A 23,427-nucleotide genomic window follows, 5' to 3' on the forward strand; every position below is an offset into this window, starting at 1 on the left:
TTCTCAACAATCACTCGTGGATTTTCTGAACCCCAAATGCGACAATTTTGTCGATTAACAAAGCCATCAAGATGATAATGAGCCTCATCGCTGAAGATGATTTTGTTCGAAAAATAAGCATCCACTTGTTGTTGTTCCATAATCCATTCAACGAACTCTCTTCGCTGTGTGTGGTCATTTTTAATAACCCTGAACTGTCAGCTGTCACGCTGTCTTTTTTTCCTCTTGTTGGCAACACTTTACCGCACAAGTGGCACTAAATTTAAATCTTGCGTGAATTTTGGGACACCCTTTACTAGTAAACAGAGACCTGGTATTCAAACAGACAGATATTCCACAGACCTTTTCAACATCAAACGAATTCTAAAAACGGAGGAAAACTCACGCAAAAAACTTTATTAGTAGAATTGTAGCCTAAGTATCATATGCATCGCCAGTACAAGATCACAGAATGGCATTTTTATATTGTAAGCTTTATATTCTAGTACAAAATTTTGAATAATCATATGTGTAACCTAAGAGCAACAACTCGTCCTGGTTTCGATATGCATAAAGTTTCAAAAAGTTATGTAATGCATAATCATTATATGCACATCCATATAATATACATTTTATATATTATTAGAATATAATAACATAACAGAATCACAGGAAACATGCTAATATGTACAGAGAAAGTAGCATAACAATAACTGGGAACAAAATGAAACAAAGTAGTTAAATAGCATTTAAATTTTTTACATTTTACACCTGCAACAGGATCTTTTTAATACCAATATGCAAAAACCAATAATTTATACAATTATTTTGAACAGAGCTTCCTCATTTCTGTGGGATAATAAATATTCATTCACTAGAGTTTTATATTTGTTTGGGTAGTTTCATTTCTTACTGTTAAAGGTAGTGCGTTGAATATTTTTGGCGCTAAATAAGTATAATGTTTGGGTATTGCTTCTTTATTTGCATTAGGAACTATATATTTTAGGTCCTTATGTCTACTAAGGAAAGCATCTTGTTTTCCTTAGTAGACATAAGGACCTAAGGAAAACAAGATGCTTTCCTTAGTAGACATAAGGACCTAAGGAAAGCATCTTGTTTGTTATTTGCGTATTCGTTATCGTTTTTATGAATAGCAGTACCCTATAAGCATATAAATATTTAAGAGGTAGTATGTTTAGTATAGTGTACTTATTACACATTGCAGTATCCTTGTATTTGTTTCTAGTTAAGATTTGATTTACTTTATTCTGAGTAGAAAGTAAAAGGTTTCAGTGTAGTGCGATAGATTCTTCTCAAACTTAAAATATCATATTGTAGGGTGCTTTGAATCCATGCATTTAAGAATCTATTTAAGTAGTAAAGTCTGTTTAGCATAATCCTTACTTTCTTTACGACATCGGTGATGTGCTGTTTCCAACTTAAATTACTATAAACTTTTAATCCCAGGTAAGTTATTACATTGACTTTTTCTATTTCAGCACAGTTGCAATTTGAATTGGTCCTGCAATTCCAATCACGCAAAAGTAATTGTGCAGTGAAGTTCATTTTATGTGTTCTATTTTGCAAATTAAAATTTACATATTTAGTTTTTGAGACATTCAGACTGAGTTTATTTGACTGGAACCAATTTGTTACTTTCAAAATATAAGCATTCACTATGGTTTGCATTTGTTCAGCTGTGGTCGTAGAGAAAATTAGGACTGTATCAGCTGCAAAAGCATTTATTTTATTGTTTAGTTTAGATTGCAGAAGTACATAATTGATATAAATACTAAATAAAATTGGCTCTAAGCAGATTCTAGTGGTACGCCAAAGTCTACCGTTTTGGAGTTGCTACAGCTGTTGTTTATTTTTACAATTTGAGATCTAGCATTTAAGTAATTTTTGAATCAGTTTAGGGTAGTAACTCGTATTCTTATGACTTCTATTTTTTTTTTAATTAAAATTTCATGTGATACAGTGTCAAAAGCTTTGTATATATATATCTAAAAATACTCCCAATGTTAGTTTATGTTCATCTAGGGAGGTATAAACTTTGTAAAGTTCAGCAAAACATTCTTAATTAAATAGCAACAGACAATTCTAAAAAAGCGCCACCTGAACAGATAACGTAAGCTTAAGTTAGGAAATTATTGACCTTATTTAGTTGTTAAGTACGCAGGTGGCGCATTTTAGAATCGTCTGCTATTGTTTAATTGCCGTTCTGTGATCCAGTAATGGCACACGGTGATTTTACGTGAGTTTTCCTACGTTTTTGGAATTCGTTTGATTATCCTAACTCACGGTATTTCGTTATTAAAACAAATCTCTACACTTTTCAACATATATCCACTAACAACTATAATACATTACCTGACAACATAAAGTCTATATCTTCTGATTACATATTTAAGAAGAAAAAAAAAAGATTGGGGAAATATAATCATGAATTAAATGAACCTAAATTATAATATTCCAAAATACGCAAAATAATTGTGTTAGCAGATCAGATGAAATAATTGCGTACCTAATAAAATTATACTGCAATCGCCCTTGGCTACACATCTGTATTTACATTTATTCTCACAAATTTTGTCTTGTATTTTGTCTCATTTTGTATTGGACCTACTGCATTTGCACTACGTATTTATGTTAATAAGACAATGTAGGTCGTAATATATTTATTTAAACCTACTAGTTTCGCGACATATACTAGTGGCTTCTTCGGGATTAGGAAGAACTAAAATATGCAATAAGCGGTAAACACGAACCATTCCTTACATAACTAAAAACCGAATGTGTAGGAATCGTAACACATAAGGAAAAAACAGAAACACGTGGAGCATGGAAGCTGGCACGGGTCAGTCATTGTTCATTAGGTATGCATGATAGTTGGCAGAAAAGTTAGTCTGACGTGCTGAAGAACATTTCGTAGATCGGCGAGATTTATAAAAAGAAAATAAAGTAGTAATAATACAATTACTGAAACCCAACTATCACAATAAATTCCTTTATTTCATTATCTTATACTCAGAGACCTACTTATACTTTTCCAAGGTGGGCGGAGCCCGAGGCGCTAGAGTGCTCCTTGATCCTCCCTCATTGTTTAGAACCCTTAAATTGGCCCCTTTTTTCTCTTGATGAATTCAACACTGTGTAACCGCAGTTTAAATTTAGAGCTTAGAGTACGCATGGTTAAATGCTATGTATGGTCTGTACTGCTGTACAGTTGCAGAAACTTGGACCTTGAAGACAACATCAATAAAAAGACTTGAAGCCTTTGGGATGTGGTTATACAGACGAATGTCAAAAATCCCACGGACAGCAAAAACGTCCAATCAAGAAGTACTGGAACAAATGGAGAAATCACGTAAACTTTTACCATAAAAAGAAGGAAAACTGCATATCTTGGTCACCTTACTTCGTAATGAAAAATATAAGATACTTCAATTGATTATAAAAGGATAGATAAATGGAAGAAGAGGACAAGGAAGAGACGAAGAAAATCTTGGCTGGCAGACATCAGACAGTGGACTGGCATGAGCTCTGAGAGACTGCTCAGAGTGGCTGAGGATCACTCAAAATTTGCCAAAGTGGTCGCCGACCTCTGATAGGAGATGGCACTCAAAGAAGAAGAAATTGGCCCCAACTAGAGCCTCGTGCACAAATACGGCCCTTCTTATACTGAGCAACTAAAATCAGCCATTCTGTATTGAAATGTGAATCCAAATACTGCTTGATGGGTGGAGACCAGACACACTCGGTGAACACAAACGAAACTTGCCTAACATGTTTTGAGGGACGACGAACCCGATTTCGGGAAAAAAGAATCTTGTCACCTCCGTAGCTCACATTCAAATGAAAACATCCTCATAAAGGTTCTTCGCATCTTAAATGGGAGGATTGGACTTCAGGTCTTTCCGACCAAAGGCTATCTTTGGATACCGATGGAGCTATGAAGGCTCCGGGAAAACACCAGAAGAAGATGATATAAACTCCAAATTGTATAAATTTACTCAAAATAAAATTCTACTGGCAATTTGTAAATTTTTAATGAACTATATAAAATTTTATTATAATAAAATTTATATAGTTCATTTTATATATAAGTTTTTTTACCTTGGGAATTATGTATATTAAGGTTACCAAGTAACTTTATAAACTTGGTTATTTTACTCCTAATCCCAAGTAAGCAAACAGTTAAGTTTGCGCCTGAACGTAGTTCAAGTCTAAAGGTGGTGCAACACCAGGCAACTCATTGTAAAGGTGGGTAAAACTCTGATCATTATTCTTAGTATTTTCCATAATATAAAGCACATCTCACTAAGAGATGTATACTGCAATACATTATGGGCGAGGACACTACCCAGACCGGTTTCAACCTTCTTTGAGGTCTCCTCAGTGAATAGCTAGACCCTAAATACCAATACCAAGGTTGACAATTGACAATTATGTCTTTAGGGGTGAAGCAAGATGCTTTTCATATTCCCCGCTATCTGTTGTGGTTGCAGTGAAGGTAAAATTTATGAGCAGAATGCTCGCCCTGATTGGGCATGGAGATTATGCACCACTAAAGGAGGCCAATATAGCTTTTGGTCTTCTATATTTGAATATGTCCGTTGGATCGTATGCTGTAGCTTGTTGAACCAAATCGTTGGGATGTGTGGACGTCTTTAGGAAAAACTTGGTGGCTAAGGATCGTAGAAAAGAGAAAATATAGGGAATATTTGTGTCTCTGTGGAGTTGAGTGTTTCTAACACGTTCAAAATCATTCTCAGGCACTTGTTCTGCACTCGCTGTATTTTGATGATGTCAGCATTAGAGGTGTGGCTCCAGGCCGGAGAGGCATAGGTGATTATAGGACGAATTGTCATCTGGTATAGTTGCAATTTGATTCTGTTGCTGAGCTTGCTATTTCTATTAATTAGCGGATAGATCTGTGCTATGGCTTTAGATGCCTTTGTGCATGCAGACTTGGTGTGTTGATTGAAAGATAGCTTTTTGTCGAGAATTACACCCAGGTAATTTGTTTCTGACTGCCAGGGAATTTTAGTATTGAATAGTAACAAATCTCCTACAGGAGACATTGGCCTTTTTGAGAAAAGAACGGCTGAGCTTTAACCTTACACTTAGAGAACCAACCATCCAGCTTTAGAATGTTTTCTTGAAGCTTTCTGGTAATGAAAAGGGGTCCGAGAGATCTGGTTAGAATTGCTGTATCATCCGCATATAGGGCCAAAATGGAAGTCATCGGATTGTGCGGGATGTCTGACATGTATATAGAGTACAGTAATGGAGCTAGTAGAGATCTCTGCGGCACTCCAGCAAAGATGTGGCGCTGGGAGGATGTAGAACCGTTGATGTTTACTTGCATTGATCTATTTTGAAGATATGAGTGGATTAAATGAACCATTTTAGGTGAGCTGCCGGCTGAGATAAGCTTGTACAGGAGTCCAAAATGCCAGATTTTGTCAAATGCTTTGGATAAGTCTAGGAAAACAGCGCCCGTGCACTGGCGCCAGTTGTAGCTGGTTGTGATGTATTCAACAATTCTGTGGATTTGCTGGGTAGTACTATGGTGTTGCCTAAAACCAAACTGTTCTTTTGGAAGGATGTTTAGGTCATTTATTGAGGCCTGAAGTCGTGAGAGGATGACCTTCTCTGCAACCTTACCCAGATTTGAGATGAGACTGATTGGACGATAATTTTGGGGTAGGTGTGAGTCTTTGCCTGGCTTATGTATGGGAATTACGTCAGCCAGTTTCCAGGTGGAAGGAAAATAGTGAAATCTTAAAATTGCATTTATTATACTGGTCAGGTACACTACTGCCCTCCGGGGCAGAAGTTTAATCACACGATTAGTAATGCCGTCTGGTCCAGGAGCTTTTTTGTTCTTTAAATTTTTAATAATGTCATATATCTCAGCAGGTGATGTTGATGCAATATGGTCAGTGCTGGTGATAGGAAGTTTGAGTGAGTGTCTGACCTTGCTGTGAATCTTATGTATGTGGTCAAAGTCAAGGTTTCCATACGAAGGCCTGCATTGCTCTTCCAAGCTGTGCGCTATAGCCTCTGCTTTGTCCACATCTGTGTGAGCAAGGTCCTGATCAGTTAATATTGGGGGAAGGGATCTGCCTTTGTTTTTGGTATTTTTCAGTAGTCCCCAGATGGAGTGATCACTAGGTGAAATGGAGGATAACTTTTCATCCCATACATAGTCTCTATAAGCTTTCAGTGCATCTCTTACTGCCCCATTTAGTCTGTTTAGATTTGTTTTGTCTTGTGGTGCACACGTGTTACGGAATCTTTTTCGAGCTCTGTTTTTATCTCTGATTAAGTTCATGATGTCTTCAGGCAAACGATCTGGCTTGCGGGCAGATTTGTAGGAGGAAGCTACCTTTATAGCAGAATTAATTTGTTGTGCGAGATTTGTAACTGCAGTTTCTACTTCTTTTGTGCGTATGTGAGGAACAGGTCCAATATAATCCTTGAGTGCGGCTGACAGTCTTTCCCATACAATGTAGGAGTGAGAAGGAGGACACAGGAATTCATGATTTCCCAGCTGTAGTAGAATTGGATTGTGATCGGATGATAGTTCATCCATAGATATGATACTGTACTGAAGTTTAATATCCTGCAGGATAGCTATATCTAGGATGTCAGCAGTGCCGAACGTACTGAGATGAGTTGGTTCGGTGGGGCCTGCCACAACAGCGTTGCTTGATCCTAAGTAATTGAAAAGGATGCAACCATTCTTGTTTGTGGTTGAACAGTTCCACGCAGGATGCTTGGAATTCAGATCCCCGGCAATAATGGTGGGCCCTCTGATGCCTAAGATGGCATTTAGATCAGAGTGAAGTAGAGATTTTTGGGGAGGGTTGTAAGCTGAGTAGATTTTCAGTTTGCCAGTGGAGCTGGTGACTACTTCCACTCCTGTGATCTCAAGGTTAGTGGTTGAAGGAATGCTCACAGAGTGGTGCTTAATGTAGTTTCTAATGAAGATGGCAGTGCCACCGCCTCTGTAGAGTAGTCTGTCATTTCTGTATAGGCGATAGCCCCTTATTGTAGGATTGTCTGAGGGTCTTAGATGAGTTTCGCTGATTAGAATAACATCTGGCTGATACCTAGATGTGAAGGCACGGAGTTCCAGGATTTTGTTTTTGAGGCAATTTGCGTTCCAAGCAACTATTTGAAGAGATGCTGGAATGAGTTTGTTTCTATTCATTTATGAGAGCTGTGAGGATGACCTGTGTTTCACGAAGAAATCTTTTAGTGGAGGTTTCAGTAGGGTTTGATAGGCTAAAATTTTGTAGCATGTTTGCTAGTGAGGCCGTGATAATAGCTGTTAGGTTTTTAGGTGCTCTTGGTTGATTTTGTTCTGGAATTGGCCTAATTGTACGGGTCACATCGGCATAACTTCTTGTTTGCTTTTGGTTGGATATCTCCGACGGTGGTCGCAGAGTCTCCGGTTTTGATGTCTGGGCCGCTGGTGTTCTTGTACTGTAGGAGGAGGGCTGATTGATTGCCTCCATCCGTCTGTTCTTTGGGTGTTGAGTACATCCTTTGTAGTTCGCCGGATGAGGGCCACTGCAGTTGGCACATTTGGCCGAGGTGGTCCTTGGCTTAGTGCAGGTATTGGTTGGGTGGCTGTCTCCACATTTTAAACATCTATATTCTGCTCTGCATAGATTCTGGGCATGGCCAAACTTTTGGCACCTGTGGCACTGCCCAGAAGATGATCTTTTACGGAATGGTTCCGGTGTGACGATGAGACCACAGACTGTTTTTAAGTTGTAGATATCCTTATATATTTTGTGAATCTCAACAAGGACTAATGGCATGGGAGTTTTGTCTGTTTTGTACCTTCTGCTGACCTTGACTGGTGGCAGATCCTGAGAATTTAGGTCAGCAGCGATTTCTGCTGTGTCAATGTTTTCACAGACACCACGAAGGTCTACTTTTTAATTTTTTTTCCGAACTGAGCGCAAAGGTATGATACTGGATGCCTCTGTCGTCCAGTTCCTTGGTCAACCTTCTATAGTCTGTCACTGTTGCTGGCTGAATCTTTATGCCTTCATCCATGTTTTTGGCCTTAATGAAACCAATATGCAGATAGGACATTGTGGATCGTAAAGCTGCCCACTTTTGTTTTTCTCTAAGGATGACCGGAGGCACCTTTTCTTTGGGAGAAGTAGCGGCGTCCGAACCCTGAGAATCCTGTTCCATTACAGTATTGTCATTGTGCGGTTCTTCTGTTGTTCTTCGCTTTTTGCGGGCACGCACTTCTACAAAGTCTGAAGTAGAAGGCATCGACTCTAAATGATCTTCAGCGACAACTTTGCGAGCACGCACTTCTACAAAGTCAAAAGGAGTAGAAGGCATCGATTCTAAATGATCTTCAGCGACAGCGTCTGAGACACATTCGGGGGGAAACGTGTCATACAGTTTAACTTTTCCCGGCCAATTATCACTCAGTAGCTTTCCCAGTCTGAGGAATTCCCTGTAAACTTCTTCGAATTTGGTCTCATTCAGAAGTTTTGCCATTTCAAGAATTTAAAATGTGTTGAGACACAGATGGAGAAAGAGTAGAGATCCCTCAAGTGCCCCAAGCAGGCAAAGACAATCCTGTGGACTTTTGAGGGTCCACTGGCAAATCCCGTAGACACTCTTAGGTGTCTACCAGCAATAAAATGTTACTCTATATATATATCCCGTAGATCAAATCGATCTACCAGCATCGGTAGCAAATATTTCACCTTAAAAAACCTCAGAAAATGAAGAACACTTACCTCTATATATATCATTTATCATTCAAAGCTATCGCCACTAATTAACAACACAATCTTTTCATAATCCAATCCAATACCAAGGCTTTAGTAATACAGAGCCTTATTAACTTTACCTATACAAGTTGCTACAAGGTGTTTTTATTTTGAATAAGAATCTCTGGAGGAGATATAGATGTAAATAAGTTTTTTTATAAAATTATTTGGTAACCATAATATACATTATTCCCAAGGTAAAAAAAAAGCTTATTTGCATCTATATCTCCTCCAGAGATTCTTATTCAAAATAAAAACACCTTGTAGCAACTTGTATAAGTAAAGTTGATAAGGCTCTGTGTTACTAAAACCTTGGTGTTTAGGGTCTAGCTACTCACTGAGAAGACCTCAAAAAAGGTTGAAACTGGTCTGGGTAATGACCCCACTCATAATGTGCTTTACATTATGGAAAATACTAAGAATAGTGATCAGAGCTTTACCCACCTTTAAAGGTGGTGCAACACCAGTTTCCCTGGTGTTGCACCACCTTTAGACTTGAACTACGTTCAGGCGCAAACTTAACTGTTTGTTTACTTGGGATTAGAAGTAAAATAACCAAGTTTATAAAATTACTTGGTAACCCTAATATATATATATTAGGGTTACCAAGTTATAAAAAACTAGTTTCGTTGAATAAATCAACTTCTTCAGGTATCACAGGCAAAGAATTATATAAACTAACAGAGACATGATAAAATTACATCAACAGATCTAGTATAAAATATAATAGTACATTTTAAAACAGGAATGCGTGCTGGAGTTCCAATTGAAGTTGACTACGTGCGTGAGCTGTCACGAGTGCGCCAATACTGGACAGTGGCAATGTGCTTGTCAGAAACATTGTAGCTATAGCTGTTGCTAATATGGGATGAATCAAGGTATATTTCCCTAGATTCGATAATCTTTCTTTCGAGTTCATCATAACACACATGGATATTAGAAGCTTGCGGCCAGTCTACGAGGTGTTGGCGGCCTTCACCCGAGTTAATAGAGAAGAGAACGTAGCTAGAGAGAGAGCGTTGGCCCTGGTCCTGTTGTAGGATGTCTTTTTGGTGTTCTTCCATACGTAAAATGATGGATTTAGCTGTCCGGCCGTAATATGGTTTGCCACATTCACACCAAATCTTGTGGACTCCTGGATACTGAATAGGGAGATGTTTCACTTTAGGTCTACTTAGGATAGAGCGAAGTTTTGGAAACGTAGTGAAGCAAGTTCTAATGTTGAATTTCTTAAGAATTTTTGGCAGTTTTGGGGAGAGAGAGCTGATGTATGGCAACGATATAAAAGCTCTTGGGGGAGAAGAATCTTCAATAGCAGTTGAGCGATGGAAAGAGAAAAATTTATCAATCTTTTTAAGAGAGAAACCATTGTTGACAAAAGTCCTTTTTAGTAAATGGAGTCATTGTCAATTTCTGTTTCATATGTTAGTAAAGATCTGGCTCGATGTGCCAGGGTTGAAATAATACCAAATGTTTGCGGGGGGTAGTGATGGGAAGAAGAAGCATAAAGTTATCTGTCTGTGTGTGTGAGGGGAGGTCTAAAAATGGAGATTTTGATATTTTCAGCGCATCTCGTAAGTTTCAAGTCCAGAAAGGGGAGACAGTCGTTGGATTCCAGTTCGTAGGTAAAATTGATTTTCTCATGAAACTTGTTGAGGTGGTCTAGAAAAAAATTGAGGTTGATGACACCGTGTTCCCAGATGAGGAATACATCGTCTATATAACGATACCATATTTTGGGTTTAAGAGTTGAGGAATTAAATGCTTTTTTCTTCAAAATACTTAAGAAATATGTCAGCAAGAATCAGAGAGAACGGACTGCCCATAGCCAATCCTAAGTTCTGTTTGTAAATCTTGTTTTCGTATTTGCAGTATCCTGAATTTACACAGTGAGAAAGTAAGGAAAAGAATTTATTGGATAGTTTGTTCTGGAGAAGATGGAGGACTTCTCGAGTCTGTACATTCGTGAAGAGAGAAACTATATCGAAACTTGCCATTAAATCTGATTTGTTGAGTTTGATGTCTTTGATTTTGGACACAAAATCAGCTGAATTTTTTTATATGAGAAAAGGAAGTTCCAGATAGGTTTTTTTAAAAAGGATGCGAAGTATTTTAGTAGGGGAGTTTATGACTTCAACGGTTGGTCTGAGTGGAGAGTTTAATTTATGGATCTTTGGGAGTCCATATAATCGTGGGATTAGCGGGTGAATCGACCTGAGAGAAAGACGGATGTTTCTTGGTAACTCTGAGGTGGTTTTCAGTAAATTGATGGTCCTATTGTGCAGTTCTTTTGTAGGGTCACTATTTAGTTCAGACTAAGTGTCAGTGTTTAGTAGTTCCAAAATTTTGTTATGGTAATCAGATTTGTCTAAGATGACAGTAGCATTCCCTTTGTCCGCAGGGAGAATAATGATGTCATTATTATTTCTTAAGTTTTTAATAGCTGATCTTTCAGAATGAGAAATGTTGTCAGACGGTCTTGCATGCTTTATGGTGAATATAGCTTCCATCCACTTTCATCGGCAGAAGAAAGTACTTGCTAAAGGTCTCAATTTTGATATCGCTCCTACTTCCATACTTAAAGAACTATTCTTAACCAAGATAGAAAAAGCAGCATCCTTATTACCAACCAAGGCGCAAACCTTCGTATGGAAGCTATATTCACCATAAATCATGCAAGACCGCCATCTGACAACATTTCTCATTCTGAAAGATCAGCTATTAAAAACTTAAGAAATAATAATAACATAATCATTATTCTCCCTGCAAACAAAGGGAATGCTACTGTCATCTTAGACAAATCTGATTACCATAACAAAATTTTGGAACTACTAAACACTGACACTTACTCTGAACGAAATAGTGACCCTACAAAAGAACTGCACAATAGGACCATCAATTTACTGAAAACCACCTCAGAGTTACCAAGAAACATCCGTCTTTCTCCTAGGTATGACAGTAACTCATTTTAGTTTATGTGCACCACACATAAAAAGTTTATTTTGCCTACTTTTTTGCAGTAAATATGGTCAAGTATAATCAAAATTCATCATTCAAAATCAAGATTCGATGAAGTTTTAAATTCATTAAATGCCATCCAGGCAGTGCGGTATTATTAAATGCCAGTTCAAATCATTTTCTAAATGATGAGACGGGAAAAAACTCGAACCACATGGGCTTCTTTGGGTCGTCATAAATTACAAATTTAGGGGGAAAATAAAGCTGAAATTATGTGCAAGAAATACTCCTCAAAAGGAAAATGAACTTAAAAACAAATATAAGATTTTAAATAAAAAAAGTTAAAAGAAGTGCTAGAAAAGATAAACGGCAATGGTCTGAAGAACTGACATCGAGGACACAAGATGCAGACAAGTATAACAGTAGAGAGTTACACAGTATTATAAGAAGACTTTCTGGGGAAGCCATGCTAAGGAATGTCCCAGTGAAGGATCTCAATGAAAAAATTCTAGTGTCAACAGAAGAACAATTGGAAAGGTCGAGACAACGTTTTATCAAATCTAGAACAATATCAGTGACAGAATACAACAGAAATAAAAAAAAAACGAGTAGATGAATTAAAAATTGATACCAGTCCACCATCTAAACAGGAGATTAAAAAAAAAGCTATTAAAAAATGAAAAATCGGAAAGCGTAAGGACATGATGGTATCATGGCACAGGTTCTAAAATCTGGCACGACAACAATATGATCACACATGTATGCTCTACCCACTTATTCCATGATATCTGGGAAAAAAGAGCCATTCCTTAGGGATTAGAATAGAGAAATAATAATAAAAATACCAAAGAAAGGAGATTTCGAAAACTAATCATTGGAGAAGCATAAACTGCTATGTGTCATTAGCAAAATTTTCTGCAAAATTATCCTTTCAAGAATCTTTAATATTTTAGATGAGGCATGCGAAGAGAGCAGTCTGGTTTTAGACCAAATAGATCATGCACAGACCACATTAACACCTTAAGAATAATCGTGCGGTCGGGCGAATTTAACTCTCCTTTATATTTGTTATTTGTGGATTATAAAAGAGCCAGAGCTTCGAAAGAGACAGATAAAAGGTTCTTGTGAGGAACCTCTATGTGGTCTCTTTCGACTAAAAAGTGAGTTAGCCGGTTTCGTACGGAGGTTTTTTTTTTTTTTTTAACCGAGAAACTCGTGTTTTTCGTCCCTCAAAACAGGCAAGCCGTTTCCGTGAACATACGCATCTACAGACATAGGACACATCGGGAGGCATAGGGCTAACCACCTTATCTTCGAAGGGGGGGGGGTCACGGTTTAAAATCGTAATAGGCCACGCCTAATACGAAACTAACGGGCCGCTAGGCCTAATACGCGAAAGGAGGAGGATATCAAGTTCTAGAACAGACAGCAATGAAACATGGCAAAGGAATATCATGGAAAATAAATAAAACTTTGGGTGATCTAGACTACGCACATGATGTATGTCTAACATCCAGATATCCATGATAAACTAACCACATAAGAAGAATCACTGAAAGTCGGTTTGAAAATAAATACAAGCAAAACAAGAGAAATGAGAATCAATTGAATAACACGCCACCAAGTACAACTGAAAATGGAAAAATCGAAACGGTTTCACATTTTACATATCTCGGTAGAGTTTTATCTGCTTGACATAAGGATTCAAAAGGCAAGAAGTGCATATAATGCATAAACTTAATAGAGTATGCAAAATGAAAAATATTCAGAGATACAAGATTAAAAATATTTAATGCATGTATTAAATCAGTTCTTTTATATGGATGCGAAACGTGGCTAGTTTCAAAGGAAATATAAAAGAAAACTACAAACATTCATAAACCAATGTCTGTGGAGCATACTTCGAATGTGATGGTCACAAATTATTACTAACGAAGACCTCTGGATAAGAACAAATCAGCAAAAAGTCAACTTAGAAATAAGAAAATGATGGATTGGACATACACTCTTAGAAAAGATCACGAAGAAATCTGTCACACAGCCCTGGAATGGAATCCACAACGAAAGAGGAAGCGTGGCCGTCCAAAAAACACATGGAGGAGAGCGACTTTAATAGAATGTCAGAAGAAGGATTTTGCTAAACTAAGACCAATAGCAAGGATAAGGAACCAATGGAGAGCATTTACAGACTCCCGATGTTCCTGAAGGAATCTGATAAAGAAGAAGAAGAAATATTCCAAATTTATTATTATTAGACAGGTATCTCCACAGAGTCGAAAGACTCATCGCGGGAGATTATTTACACATTAACCATCAACCTCTCTTTAAACTAATTCACTGACAAAACCCCTCACAACCACCTTGACAACCCATTCGCCACACTCCAAGCAAAAAATCTGGTTTTAACACCTTTGAGAGCCACATTCGTACACAACTGCAATGGGCGATCCTCACACGTTTTCTCCCTTCCTGATATGTATTGGAAAAAAAAAAGTCTTTGGTGACAATCATGTAAAACCCTTTTAATAACTTAAATGTTTCTATTATGTCCCCTCTTTTTTTCGCCTAGTTTCTGAAGTGCAGACCTTCAGTTTTATCATAGTGAGAATTACATAAACCTGCAATAATCTTTGTCATAGGCCTCCGGATCTCTTCCACCACTTCTTCAGATCTGCACGAAGTAGTTCGGATGAACAACAATCTCTCTATCCTTGGTTGTTAGTGTTCTTCAACAACCACCTGATTTGATGTGCTGTTTTCAATACCTTTAAATATGCCCTCCTTGTCCACAATCACTCCCCAAGTCCCTGACCGCATCCGCTTCCTGCATTTCAGTTCCATCAATATAGTACACAGCTTATGGCCTCTTCCTAAAATGCATCACCTTACACTTGGTCACATTAAACTGTCAGCCGTTTAATGTGACCAAGTATAGGTTTGTATGTACATCACCTTCATTTACTATCAATCTTCCCATCTCTTCCTTCTAAATTTTTATGCTATGGCACTGCTGAAAGGTAGCTCAGCTTGACATAACCCTCTACTTTGTAATTCTACATATATCTCTTCTTAACAGAAAATTGTGAATGCCTGGCAATCTTTCAGGTCAAGCTCACATGATCAATTTCTCCAAGCCTCTCTAGATGGCGTAGCTAGATTGACTAAAATTCTCTGATGCTATGACCAGATCCAGCATTCTCGTGTCTCTGCTGTAGCTCAGTGGATGTGGAGTTTGCACACCACGGCGCTTGACCGCACGAAGGACGATTTTGTTTCGAATCTAGTGGTCGACTAGAGGAAATTTTTCTAAGCCTTTTTTCGACCGGTTCCCGAGTTAGTCGAACTCGGGCACGGGAAAGCGGGTTTTTTCTCCCGGAAACTCGGGTTTTTCGTCCCGTAAACTCAAGAAAATCGACAGTCGAACCCACATTATTTCAGACATTAAATATATTCTGTTAGAGTTAGGGACCACGAGATGGCGGCACTTGTTGAGCCATCTCTCTTCATTGCGTGCCGCTTAATTAGTGATAGCCTTGGGCCAGCTATCTCTGATTGGCTGCCAGTGGAGATTGAACTGCCCACTCAGTCTCCAAAAGTTAGATAGGGCTAAATGGCCTCGCCTACTCCCTATACGGGAATAAAAAGGTGTTAAGTGATATATATATATATATATATATATATATAATTTACGTATATGTCCACATACCAGCACTGAATTTGAAACTTTTATTTAATACGGACCTACTTTAGCACGAATTACATGATATATGCAGTTTGGTATAGATTCAAATGTTATTGGATTGTATCTACGTCTATAACATCCCACGCATTCACCAGCTCTTTTAAGGCACTCTTTTAAGTGGCTCAAATTTGACAGAAGAGGACTTTGCTCCCGGATCTGTTTTTCTAACCTATCGCATACATTCTCTCATATCCGGGCTTTATGGTAGTCCTGAAAGATAGTGGACGTCGATGTCATGTTCGCTGGACAATTTTTGCGCGAAGGACAGAAGCACTGTCGTCCAGGAAAGAAACAATCCTCACCTGCTGGATAAAAAGTCAACATTGCATGATGGACTTGATAGGGAACAATGCACGGATATTTTTTGGAGGACACGTTCCATACCAACAAAACATGCCCTACGCCATGACACTACCTCCAGAATCTTGAGTTGAGTTTACAAGGTAAACTGCGTTCATTGCTTCATGGGGCTCCCGCAAAACTCTTCTGCCTACTGTCGACACAGCACAAGGTGTACCGTGACTCGTCGGACCACGAGTTTTTTCCAGTCTTAAGTCACGGTGTGAACTGACACCATTATAGACGGATTTTCCAGCTCTTCGCAGAAATCAGCGGTTTCCTTATAGGAATGTGACTGCTAATACTGATCTTCTTCAGTTCCCTGCGCATAGTTCGGTGAGATATAGGTCGGGAACAGACTTCATTAAATGCTTCGGTCAATTGCTGCACACAGGAAGTTCTGTGTACAACGATCTTGTTCTTGAAGACTGTCTTAGCACCACAGTTACGCCTCTTAGACAAGCAATGCGGATTATTTTTCCACTGATTAAACATCCGGGATGTCATCTTTTGAGAAACCGGTCAGCTTTGCTGTTTTCAAAATCGTGGCAGTCAGATGATACCAGCAATAAGCCCTTTGTCGAACTCTGAAAGATCCTTTGTTTTCCCATTGTGATCAACACTATTGACGATTACTGTCTATCGGCATTCTTAAACAGTTGTCTAAAACAAATGGTGACCCACGTGATCAAGTATTTTGCATATACGTTGCGTAAATGATGTTAATGTACATTCTGCATAAAGGTTTCTAATTCAGTGGCCGGTATATGTGTGTGTGTGTGTGTGTGTTAAATTCGACCTAGATAGATCAAAGTTATTTTAATTTTAGAGAGAGAGAGAGAGAGAGCAAAAATTCTCTCAGTGCAATCCTATGTCAGAAAGTTAAATTCATCATAAATGAAATCTCTATAAGTGAATGAACAGTTACTGAAGTTGAGTCGAAAGACTTCAATTTAACTTTCTAATACAGCTGCTACTGTATTGAGAAGGTTTTGCTCTTTCCATGTTGCCTGGTCCTGATAGAACCAAAAGTTGGAATCAGCTGTCAGGCCAGTAAAACCTGATCTGAGCACTAATAAAAGTCAACTATACGGGCTCTTAGACAGAATTTCTGCTTTTAAGTAATGCTAACCAAGGCAACTCCAATGCCGAAGTTATATTCTCATATGCTCCGGTAAATTTCGAAACTTTCTTTCTATATTTGGCTATAAAATATAGATGAATCCCATGATATCCTTCCTTTTTTGCATCTTACTTATGCCAAATTGAAGCTTTTTGGCTCTATACGTCTGTAATTATAATTTTCATATTTTAAAATAAACCAATCCGAAGCTTGGAAACACTTTTAAATGTAAAAATGGGGAAGCCTTAGTGGAGTTGTTATCCAAAGCAGATTTCATATAAGGAATTGAACTAATGGGGCATTTAGAACGTACACATGAATCACGTTTTAAAACAAGGGCTGGAGGAAAATATGGAACCTTCAAGTGGCTCAAAAGAATTAAGGTCGATCAGCCAAGTGAGATTGTATCTAAATTGGCTGCAGAAGATGGAATCTCATTTCGAACAATTGCCAACCGTTCTTTTATATGCAAATCAGTTTAAAAGTAGATTATGTATTATCAAAGAACCAATCAGATATCAAAGTTTATAGAATTAGCAGAATAGGTCACCTTTTTAGTCTTATTTTGGACGAGTGGACCAGTATTGGAATCAAATATATTTCAGTATAGTTGTTCATTCAGATGATGCAAACATTTCAAATGAAAGCATAATTTCCAAATGGAAATTATACTTTGGCTATAACGACAGATTAATGCAGGAATTTGGACATGAAAGCTGAATTGAAAATGTACTCTGGCAATTGTTGATGCATTTAAATAATGCGTTCATTCATTATTTAAAATATTTAAAAAAGTTAAATATATTTAAATCTCTTTTTAAAATAACTTTCATAAGCGAAATAGTAAAAGTATAATAAATTCCTCACTTCCGTCCTTAATACTTTTTTGTATTATATTAGTGAACAAGCACAAGAATTCATCCCTAGAATCAGAGCGGGGAGGGGCCTATTCATGGACTTCTTATGTAACATTCTTCTCCACCCTCCTTTTCCCCAGCAAAAACTGTCACTTCGATTCTAAAAAAAATACATTCAATGATGCTCGGTCATCTCCTTCCAAATAATCGCATCTCATTAAAAGCTGCAGACCTTTGTACATTTAATACCACAGATAAGGGTTATTAATGCGGAAATCCTACTCTGGAAATCAAACATGAAATTTATATTCAAGCCACTTTAAAGCCTCTAATAAACAGGGTGATGGTCTAACACGAGGCGATGAAATGTGTCACCTAAATACACAAACAAAAAAAGTGTCACTTAGCTAGTCAGACTGGCATTCATACTATTAATTCCCTTATTTTATATTTTTACACACACACAAACTCGATCTCGTTTACCTGATTCTTCTCTTCTTTTTCCCCAACCGACAGTCATACCAACCGCTCTTAATACCAAACCCATCAAACACAAACCAGCCTACAAATATAAATAATTTTTACACAACAATTATTCCACACATCTATATACTGAATACCCATATCTTCTAACACAACCTGGTTATAGAACCATTAATAATCAAACTATGTAAAAATATAAATAATACAAATTTGTCATTTTAGATCGTTTCTCTGTATACAATTATCTCCTTTACTCTTTCTTTCTGCGTCTACACACATCCCCAGTCACATTTTGAATTTTCTATCTAAAAAACGAGTTTGTTAGTCTTTTATCAACCAAGTCGCTAATCATTTTTTCTCTCCCTCATATACGTAGCACTTTATTTTCTGTTTTTATTCGCTTGCATGCTACATTTCAGTCGCTTATCAATAATCTCCAATTCTATTTCCACTGGACGAACATCAAGATATAATCCTTTCAATTCTATTTGTGATTTTATTTGTCACATCTTTAACTTCGGTTTCATCCATTCTCCACACTTTTATCTTTATTCATTTCTAGGCTATTCTCATCCTTATTCGATCATATTACTTGGACACTAAGAGGCACGCTAATATTGCTTCATAAGTGGCAGAATTTTCATCCCACTAAGCAGCCTAACCGGCCAGAGAATAAATGCCATTAATACATAATATGCTGTCTCACAATATTATACTATTAAAATAATATTATTATTAAATCTAATCAATAAAAATGTATCTATTTTGTTCTAAAACGCATGTGGATGCTAGCCAAGTCCACTCGTCTGGATTAAAATTTTTAACTCCAATCGCATTCTCTTTTGGAGAGGACGAACAAATCTATTAGGAAATTAAATAAAAAAAGGTAAACCAAAAAAACTGTATAGTAAACTACGCAACACTAGCAAACAACTGTTTAGTTCTTAAGAAAATATGGAAGTTCTTAATACTTCCATATTTTCTGAAAAGAAAATATGGAAGTATTAAGTTTTAAGAAGAAAATAATCAGTCGGATTTATCCTTCTTGTCTTTACATAACTTATAATTATGTGGATATTTGTTGAAAGCCTACCTAATGATGGATATAATTCCAAATACGCATAATATTAGCACTAGCTTCTTCCACAGGTTGAACGATAGGATATTGTTGTATGAACTACTTAGTAAATTATTCTTATTACTTTATTATTTAAATAACAAAGTTTGCGCATGGCAAAAAAGAATGCTCGGTGAGTACTTTATAAAGGAGACGTCGAAAAAAGTACTGATAATGCTCTACGTCCTTCGCTTAGAACTTAGCTTCTGGGCGTTGTTTGCGTTGTGTTCAGTTTCGCGGAAGAAACTATAAATAGAACGGTGAACATTGTCAATTTAGCTCGCATGCTAGATGACTCGAAACCGTTTAACAGGGAAAAATGTTTTTATGACGTCATACGCTTTGATATTTCTCTCATATCATTTCTAATTTAATTGATTTTTTATAGAATTATTATACAGTTATTTCAATGTCTCCCAAGTTCTGGAATGCTTCCGTTACAGGGCGTGTCCTAATCACGATGAATGTTTTGATTTATTACAGCACAAATGAAGTTTCGAAAAGAGCTCTTAAACTTCAAACAAGTTGCAAAAAGTCTTTTGAATGTAACAAATGAATATGCTATCATGACTGGCACAATATATACGGTCTCCTCGTTTAAACTAACAGTCTCTGGATTCGAATCCTACCGTTGTGAATTGTCGTTATATAGTAAATGATTTTCATCGGCAGGTGTGAAACCACTACACTGCTTAGTGGACACACGAATACACTTGAAAAAAAGCATCACATCTGGTCTTTAGAACACGATTCCCAAATTACAGATATTCTGTAGAACGAAGGTGGATTTCCATTTTAAAAAATCGTTAAATAATAATACACATTCTCTGCTCAACAGTATGCTAAAAAAATCGAACTCCACAGCAAACGTATAGATATATTAACCTTGACTTAGACACTAGGCTATGTCCTCTCTCCCGTTTTAGGCTGGTGAGGAAGAACGGTCCTTATTGCAAAGGATTTTTTTTGAAGCTGTACGGGTCTGTAACATTTCCACAATGGCAGTCAAGGTTTCGGGCAAAGACATTTAAGATCAGGATCGGAATGGATGAATAAAGGCAACATTCTCTATGTATGCCATCACTATTTCAATGTCTTCTTTAAGAAGTCTTATCAGATTAGTGGAGGTCTTCTTTTTAGTAATCCAACAGTTGTCATGCATACTACATTGAAATAAATAGTAGAAGAGCACCATGCCTTAGAGAATGCTAAAATGAATTAACTTAAGAGAGCGTAATCTTTCCTTCAGTCCTAGTCACACGTTCCATCCTTCTAGACATATTCTCCACTGACTGGACCTACTTATCTGCACACCAGACATTCCAGTTCATCCAAAAGGTGTTATATTGGGTTTAGATTAGGGACTATGTGCAAACTAGTCATCGGAAGCTAATAAGTGAGTGACAGAATGTCTGACATCTCAAAATGTTTTAGTTTCCTATGTATAGGAAGCTAAAATTGTACACAGAGGTGACTTTTGGTACGCAACAAACAATAAAATCAAAAATCCTAATTTTTTAAAATTTTTTTTATAAAAGTTTCTCCGCTAAACTCGAAATGATTTCAGATATTGGGATGTTTTTTTTTTTTCTTTGTGTAGTGCTCAAAAATCGCCTGGTTTACTACCATTCATCTTCGAAAAAAGTTAATCACAAACTTGGGAAAAAAAATGATATTCCATTTCAGAAAATTCTACGGAATTTCCGATTAGGAACACACAGGCATAAAAATAAACAATTCCCATTACTTATTGAATAAGAAGGAATAAAATTTATTTATTTCGAATGTGTCAAATATCACTAAAGTTACAGCTTCTAACATCGTAACCGAATGAAAATTCCCGACTCCATTTTAGTCCTACGTCTACAAGCACTTGAGCCCACAAGCACTTTCATAGAGTTGAAACACTAATGAAAGCATTCCTCTTTTGTTGCCTCCGCGTCCCTATGTTGGAAACAACTGATTGCCACATTGCCATAAGAGGAATAATCTTCATAAACAGCTTTTATTCGTGTGGAAAAAACCCTACAGAAAGAGCGTAGCGAATCTATAATTTTCCTAAAATAAACCCTGATAAAGGTTACCACTTTCTCTCTCTCAGCAAAGTGATAAGACTATACGCATGAGCCATGAAAGACATGGAGGACCCTATGTCTTCAACGTATTCCTTAAATGGTAATAGTAGAATCTTGCTGACACTTCAAGTTTCCAAATAACAGCAAGTTTATGGTGTGTCACAAACACTATACTGGCAGAAGTATGGTGCGATGTATAACACTGCACAGCCATGTTGAACGTCATTCTTTACTTAACAACTGAGGAATTTAAAAGCTTGATTTTCTCCAGTCAAAACACCCAAACAGTGAGGATATTTTCCAGGGGACATCACTTTCAGCAATACAAACTCACTTCCTTTCTCCGGTTACAATAATCTTAGTAGAGATGCCGAGGTATTTGCCATTAGAATCTATTCTACACAGACAGTCTGTTTCACCAGAGTATCATATTATCCACACTACCTGCTTCATAATCAACTCCCTTCCAATACATTGTAGGTGTTCAATTTCCCTGCGTGGCACCTCGGATAATTATAAAGTGTCCATCACCATGGAACACCTTTCGCTAGTCATTCTCGGTACCCTGCTATTATAATATTGCCAAATAGGACGATCTCTGAGAAAATAAATTATTCAAACATCTCTTCCGACCAAATAGCAAAACTAATTCTTATAGGAATGATATCCTTCATTGCTCATTCTACCTAAAATTCCCGACTACTGTCCAAGCATTGGTTTTCCCACAAGTGTGCTAAGAGAGTCAGTCCAAGAACAACAAAAGTCCAGACTCACATTCAGCCCACTTCATCTCGCAACAGTTGCAAAAAAAAAAAAAAAAAAAGCGCTTAAACAACTCCAAATCCCTTTTTGAAAGGATCAAACGCAGAAAATATATCTCCTGCTCAAAAATAACAGTCGAGCCTTCTGTGGTTTAAAATTTTCCAACAAAACATTTCAAACTAGATCAAAAATGTAACAAAAATTGCAAAAGAAAAATGTAAAAATACACCTCAAAAATCAACAAAATGACAAAACTATATAAAAAAACACTACTGCACAAACTTTAGCAACATAAGTTATCAGACGTGGAATAACTTTTAGTGACCTGCTTTGGCTCATTTGGCTGCTTGTATTTGCTACCTTTACCGCTCCTAATTATATCTGTCCTCGTTGATTACCTATCTCTAAAAGTTGATCACATATAGTCCAATCACACGAATAGTGATATAATCTTCCTCGGAGATTTCCATTCACAATTGCGACTGGTTTCCATTTGCTAAATCTTCACAGACCAAGCTGGAAGAGAAGCTGCTTTGTTTGGTGTCAGTAATTCTGCCTAGCAGAATTCCAGACAATCCTCGTCGTTCTCCCAATACTCCGGACCTTTTCTTAACCAGATCGCCTCTTGGCAACTCTTACCATAACTGCCCGTGTTTCTTTATTCTACAGATCGTCCTTTCCCCTAATCAATCTCAACATCGTATTCGATGGCACTACAGTGGTGCCAACTGCGACCACATCGGGAATTCCCTACCTTGTGTCCATGGTCTCGTTATTGCATTCGCTCAGATGATCCGAGGCACTTGCTTTGATCTAATTATTCATGTTGAAATGAATGCAATTATTTTCCATTCTACTCAAAATCCCCAACCACTATTTAAGCTTCTTTAGTTTTGTAACAAATATGTCAAAACAGTTTAAGTTCAAAATGCAGCATACATCCATGGATCAAGCTAAAGATATCGGTTGCACAACCAGCTCACATTACAACTAGTAACAACTGCAAAAATTAAGTAAATCTAAAGATGACGTGGTAATGCAGACAGCTTCTTGCTCAAACGGCAGTCGAGCCTTCTGGCCTCTTATCAAAACTACTGGGTAAAATTTCTGTCCTACTATGTTCCCCCCCCCCCCCTCTCTCTCTCATGATGGAACAATGATAATATTTCC

At 37.4% G+C, this 23,427-nt stretch overlaps 1 protein-coding gene across 1 annotated transcript in view; it reads right to left on the reverse strand.

Annotated features, from left to right (window-relative positions):
- The window catches only part of LOC150097892 (sodium/potassium-transporting ATPase subunit alpha-like), a 221,532-nt gene extending 201,963 nt beyond the window's left edge, over nt 1-19,569 (reverse strand). The window contains exon 1 of the mRNA XM_090405971.1: nt 19,397-19,569. The gene's annotated coding sequence lies outside the window, so the exon portion shown is untranslated. The remainder of the gene's footprint in view (nt 1-19,396) is intronic.
- Nucleotides 19,570-23,427: the final 3,858 nt, after the last annotated feature.

The sequence above is a fragment of the Typopeltis vanoorti genome, chromosome 16 (assembly GCF_054136105.1).
Source record: "Typopeltis vanoorti isolate ZY-2024b chromosome 16, IOZ_Tvanoo_1.0, whole genome shotgun sequence".
Taxonomy (NCBI): domain Eukaryota; kingdom Metazoa; phylum Arthropoda; class Arachnida; order Uropygi; family Thelyphonidae; genus Typopeltis; species Typopeltis vanoorti.